This window comes from Mustela nigripes, chromosome 2, assembly GCF_022355385.1.
Source record: "Mustela nigripes isolate SB6536 chromosome 2, MUSNIG.SB6536, whole genome shotgun sequence".
NCBI lineage: Eukaryota > Metazoa > Chordata > Mammalia > Carnivora > Mustelidae > Mustela > Mustela nigripes.
Genome location: NC_081558.1, coordinates 4,575,268 through 4,581,394, shown reverse-complemented (window position 1 = coordinate 4,581,394; position 6,127 = coordinate 4,575,268). Strand labels below are relative to the sequence as shown.

At 41.3% G+C, this 6,127-nt stretch overlaps 1 long non-coding RNA gene across 1 annotated transcript; it reads right to left on the bottom strand.

Annotated features, from left to right (window-relative positions):
• Nucleotides 1-221: 221 nt before the first annotated feature.
• LOC132009662 (uncharacterized) lies at nucleotides 222-6,098 on the bottom strand. Its single transcript, XR_009402029.1, has 3 exons — nucleotides 5,661-6,098; nucleotides 782-909; nucleotides 222-528 (listed from the first exon to the last, which is right to left on the bottom strand). It is a non-coding gene; the product is annotated as an uncharacterized LOC132009662 (long non-coding RNA).
• Nucleotides 6,099-6,127: the final 29 nt, after the last annotated feature.

The following is a 6,127-nucleotide window of genomic DNA, read 5'->3' as shown; positions in this document are numbered from 1 at the left end:
GATCATGACCTGAGCCGAAGGCAGAGGCTTAACCCACTGAGCCCCACCCAGGTGCCCCGATCTCAGGGTTTTGAGATCAAGTCCCACATCAGGCTCCTTGCTCAGCACAGAGTCTGCATGTCCCTCTCCCTCTTCTGATCCTTCTGTTCTCTTACTCTCTCTCTTTTTCTCTAAATAAATTAACAAAATCTTTAAAAAAAAAAACCTGCCAGTTATTTTACCAACGAAAAATGGGTTTACTCAGGAATAGCAGAAAACTTCAATCCACAACAAGCAAGCTATAGCAAAACTATAGGAATGTCTGCCAAACAAAGGAAAGGATTGCTCTTCACAGAGGAAAGCAGGAGATTGGGAATGTTGGCATAAATACAGAGTCCATTGGAGTAACCTGGGAGGCTGAAGTATAATGGCCTCTCCTCGGGTGAGCTGTGAGTCTCCCGCCAGTTACACTGCTGTCAAGGTAGGGGCAAAACTTCCTTCCTCCTGCTAGTGCAGTAAAGTGTATCCATGTGCAAGGTGTGGCTCCTCCTGTTGGATTTACAACGAATGATGAGTGTTAGGAAATGAGAGCCCTCCCTGCCACACATCCCAACTCCATTTTAATGAGGTTTCCCTTTATAATTTTCACACTGTAGCTACTCCATCCTAAAGGAGGACAGGACAACTCCCCGCTCTGTAGATGTGGGCTCTACAGAGTGACTTCCTGCCAAAGCAGACAGAATGGAGAGTACAGAGATGAGGAGTAATTTTACAGTGGACCTGTAAAACCTGACCCACACACCTCAGCCAGGTGACGGAGACCACCGTCAGCAGTGATAAGACATTGCAACACCACACACTTCCAATATGAGAGAATGAGGACATTTCACCTCTGGGTTCTTCCTCTCAAAATCCGTCACCCCAGTCAAACTAGGAGGAAAAAAAAAAAAATCAGATAAATTCCAAGAAGGAGACATCCTACAAAATACCTGACCAGTTCTCTTCAGAATGCTCCAAGTCACCAAAAACAAAGAAAGTCTGAGAAACTGTCACAGCAAAGAGGAACCTAAGGAAATGTGATCACCAAATGTACTTGGGAATCATGGATGGGATCCTGGGTAGGAAAAGATGTTAGGGGGAAAGCGAAGGAAATCTGAATCAACTATGCGATTTAGTTAATGATGTATCAGGATTGGTCCATGAGTTGTGGCAAGGTTCTATTATCAAGATAAGGTATTAAAAATAGGGAAACTGTGAGCATGGAAGTATACGAGAAGTCTATACTCTGCTCAACTTTCCTATAGACCTAAAACTGTTCTAAAAAATAAAGTTTATCAGTAAAACATAAAGTAATGAAAGTTGCCTCAGTGGAGGGTGGTGTAGTCAAGAGAGAAATTCTGAGTTTCAAAAGTTTAAACAGTGGATTTGTGAAATCCTAGCTTCCAAGGTGATCTCCACAGGGCATACAAGATGATGTCATTTAGATGTAAATTTCTACATTTAGTACACCCTTGCTGATACCAGCACTATTAAATGTAGCCACAGGTGGAAGAGTTAACAGTGACTCATAAGACAATAGAAAAGATCAATGAAATTAAGAGCTAGCTCTTGGAAAAGTAAACAAAATACACAAACCTTTAGCAAGACTCACCAGGGGAAAAAACAGAGAAGACTAAAATAAATAAAATCAGAAATGTGAGAGAAGGAGACATGACAACCAGTTCCACAGAAATACAAAGAATCATGACAGGACTCAAACAATTGGAAATTTATCCTATGTTCATAGATTGGAAGAATTAATATTGTTAAAATGTCCATATCACCCATAGCTGGATTCAATGCCATCCCTATCAAAATTCCAATGGCATTTTTCACAGAAATAGAAAAAAAATTCGGATTTATATGGAACCATAAAAGACCCCAAATAGCCAAAGCAATCTAAAAAAGAAAAGAAAAGGTAAGAAAAGGAATACATTGCAGGCATCATACCTACTGATTTCAAATTATATTACAAAGCTATAGTAATCAAATCAGTATGGTATTGGCATAAAAACAAACACATGATGTCTGGAACAGAATAGAGTCTGGAAATAAATCCATGCATATATGGTCAATCAATCTATGAGAAAAGAGCCAAGAATATACAATGGAGAAATGATGGTTGTTTTTGAGAAACCTGGATAGCCACATGCAAAAGAATGAAACCAGACCCCTATCTTACACCATATGCAAAACCAACTCCAAATGGATTAAAGACCTGAAACCATAAAGCTCCTAGAAAAAAATGCAGGGGATAATTTCCTTGACACTGGTCTTGGCAATGATTTTTGGATTTGCAGCTTTTAAAAATTTCCCAAAAGTAAAACATGCCCGGTGGCAAAAATCCCAGCAGACCAAAAGAACATAAAGTAAAACAAACAACAAAAAAAAAGCGCCAGATTTTGTATAGTCCTTCCATTGATTTACCTGTTAAAAGGATCACAGACCATTTTACAATACATCCTTCCAGATGGCTTGCTAGTAGATCTGAGTTTCAAGAGGACAGCTCGTCTAAGTGAGTATGGGAAGGATAGCTATTCTGATGGGTGTAGAGAGTTATCTCTTGTGGTTTTGATTTTCATTTCCCTCATGATGAGAGATGGTGAGCATCTTTCATGTACCACATGACCACCTATATGTCTTCCTTGGAAAAATGTCTAGTCAGGTCCTCTGCTCTTTTTTTTTTTAATTGGATTTTTTTTCATTACTGTGTTTTGTGAGTTCTTTATATATGTTGGATACTAATCCCTTCAAATATATGGTTTACAAATATTTTCTCCCATTCCTTGGGTTGCCTTTTCATTTTGTTGATGGCTTCCTTTTCTGTGAAGATTTTTACCTTGAGATCGCCCCATTTGTTTCTTTTTGCATTTGTTGCCTTTGTCTTTGATGTTAAATGTTCAAGACTTTAAACATTTGAGTTGATTTTTGCAGACGGTTGTAAGATAGAGGTCTAGTTTTGTTCTTTTAGCCCAGTGAAAACTATTTCACATTCTGACCTTCAGAACCATAAGAATGTAAACTTGTGTTGTTTTAAGCCATGAGGTTGGTGATCATTCATTATAGGCAGCCATGGGAAATAACACCTGCCCTCCCATTTGCCTTAGTGGTTGGGGTTCCATTCTCTCATTAGCTCCTGCTTCTCTCCTCGCCTCCCACAGCCCTTGTCTCTTTCTTCATAGATCTCACTCCCTTGTCTCAAAATTCTGCTGACATTTTCAGGCAGAGTACCTGAGTTCTACCATCATTGATATCCAGGGTTATAGGGTTCCACAATCACCAAAGATTATATATCTAGAGGTTTTCATAAACAGAAAGACCGTCAACCACTTTCAGAAATGAATTGGATCCATCCACTTGAAATCAAGGGGCCATTGTTAGGATCATGAGCTTCACAATGGCAGAAATGGAGAGGGTTCTGGGGTGTATGGTGAAGTAGAAAATGAGTCTAGAGCCAGGTTAGGCAGAACGTCGAATGCCAGACTAAGGACTAAGGATTTATTGCCCAGAAAAGAGGGAGTCATTGAAGGTGTCAGAGTGAGGAGGAATGTGATTGAATTTGTAGTTTTAAAAGGTCATTCCAGGAGCCTTCAACACAATCCTCTCCACTGCAGGACTAGATCACATTCTCTCCTTCTGCACCCCTGGTACTCTCCTTCACCACGCTGTCTACAAATAACAGCTCTACATGGGAGCGTTTGCTGACTCTCCATTAGGACCAGGGCAGCCTTGTTTACTTTAGACATTAGAGTATCTGTGGTTTGGCAAGAAAATGAGCATAATAATGATAGAGGAGAAAAGGTAAATATTGGTTAAAGAAAAAAAAGAAACACTCTGCATCATTAGTTGTGAGGGAAATGTGAATCAAGACCACTGTGAGATACCACCGCACACCCCCTGGGGTTGTTACAATACAAAAAGACAGACAATAGAAAATGCTGGCAAAGATGGATAGAAATTAGAACTGGGATGGTTAACTTAAGGTGTCCGCTTGACCAGATCGTGGGATGGCCACACACCTGGTTAGGCATGATGTCTGGATATGTCTGTGAGAGTGTTTTGGAAGAGCTTAGCTTCTGAATCTGTAGACTGCAAAGGGAGCACTGCCCTCCCTAATGAGGGTCGGCCTCATCTAACCTGTGGAGGACCTAAATAGACCAGAAGCAGAGGAAGGAAGGATCTATGTCCTTCCTGACTGCCTCACTGAGCTAGGCCACTGGTCTTTTCCTGCCCTTGAACTGTGATGTCCACCAACTCTTCTGGTTCTCAGGCCTTTGACTTGGACTCAAATTACATCAAGAGCTCTCTTCAGTCTCAGGCATGAAAATGACAGACCATGGGGCATACTCTCATGAGCCAATTTGTCATATTAAATCTCTTTCCAGATGCACATTTCCTGTAGGCTCTGTTTCTCCAGTGAACTCTGAAGTAGGAACATTCATACAAGTACTGGTGGGATTCTAAGATAATTCAATCTCTGTAGAAAACAGCCCAACTGTTCCTCAAAAATTAAACACAGAACCACCGCATGATGAAGAATTTCACTCCTAGGTATGTACCCAAGAGAAATAAAAACACATGGTCCACACAAAAGCTTTACAGTAATTTCACCATACCATTATTCATAATAGCCCCAGAATTGAAACAACCCAAATGTCCTTCAACAAATGAATAAATACACAAAATGTGGTCTGATAGGCACTGGTTGGCAGCTGAAGAATGAAGTACGGAAATGTATTACAATATGAACGAACCTTGAAAAGAGGATGCAAAGCAAGAAAAGTCAGATACCAAAGACTACATATTATATGATACCATTTATATGGAATGTCCATAACAGAAAAACCTATAAAGACAGAAAGTAGATTAGTAAGCATTCTTCAGAGAAACAGAATCAACAAGAGGCGCAAAAATATAGGAGATTTACTAGTAGGAATTAGCTTATGCAATTGTGGAACCAGATGAGTCAAGAGCTGTAGTTGGTGAGGTGGAGACCACGGAGAAGCAGTTGTTTGGTGCAGTCCAGGGGCCCACAGTCTCAGGACTGACTGAAAGAGCCAGTGTTCCAGTCTGAGGATGAAAGCATGAAATAAAATCCAAGTTCAAAGGCAGACAAGAGTTCCCTCACACGCCGCCTTTTTGTTCTACTCGGGTTTCAGCTGATTAGATGAGACCCGCCTTAATTAGGGATGTTGTTGTCATTTTTAAGAATTTATTTCTAAGTCACCTCTACACCAAATGTGGGACTCAAACTCATAACCCCAAGATCGAGAGTCACGTGTTCCACCAACCCAGCCAGCCAGGAGCCTCCCATTTTAACATTCTTGGCGTGCCTCTTTTGATGGACGATGGTAAAAATCAAAGAAAGCAAGCTGAGAAAGAAAAAAAATGTGTCTTTTTCAATTTCTCCAGATACTGACTCAAAGACCATGGTTAGACGTTATCTAATCTGAATTCCCCTTCTCCCCATCCTGGACCTCACCCCCTCTAGGACCTAAGTGAAACGATTTGAATAAAGATAGCTCAGATTTCCCCAGTTGAGGCAACTGCACCCTTCAGTATGATGCAAGACACCAGTGTCCCCACATTCTGTATTTCTTTACCCCTTGGTGGTCGGAATGAGTACATGGGCAGAGACGTACCTGTGGTAGTATCAGTTCCTCAGCGAGGGTATTGTCGTCCAAGGGCACAGCCCTTGAGGATTTAAAATGTGTGAGACTTAAAGCCATCAGATCTCCCCCAACATGGGTTCTAGGAGAAGGTGGCAGAATCCTTCAGCCTTTGTGAAAACCGATCCACTGACTTTTCCTCACATTCCATCTGTTCTCCACTGGAATCACAGAAGACCCAGAGAATTTAAAAAAATCTATGCCGGCAGATCTGGGGCAGACCCCTTCTCCTCTCTCCCTTACCGCAAGATCACACTATGGTTGTGTGGTTCTTTCCTCCCTTAGAATTAACTCTATACTGTGGGGACTCTTCAATATCGTTATGCAAATGGGCCCAGATAGAATGGTGCCCCAACGCCCAGGAGACAAGCCCAGACATGCCTGGACTTTGTTTAGCTTGAGCTGCATCTGAACTCCCAGGCTCAAATACAAACCGAAAA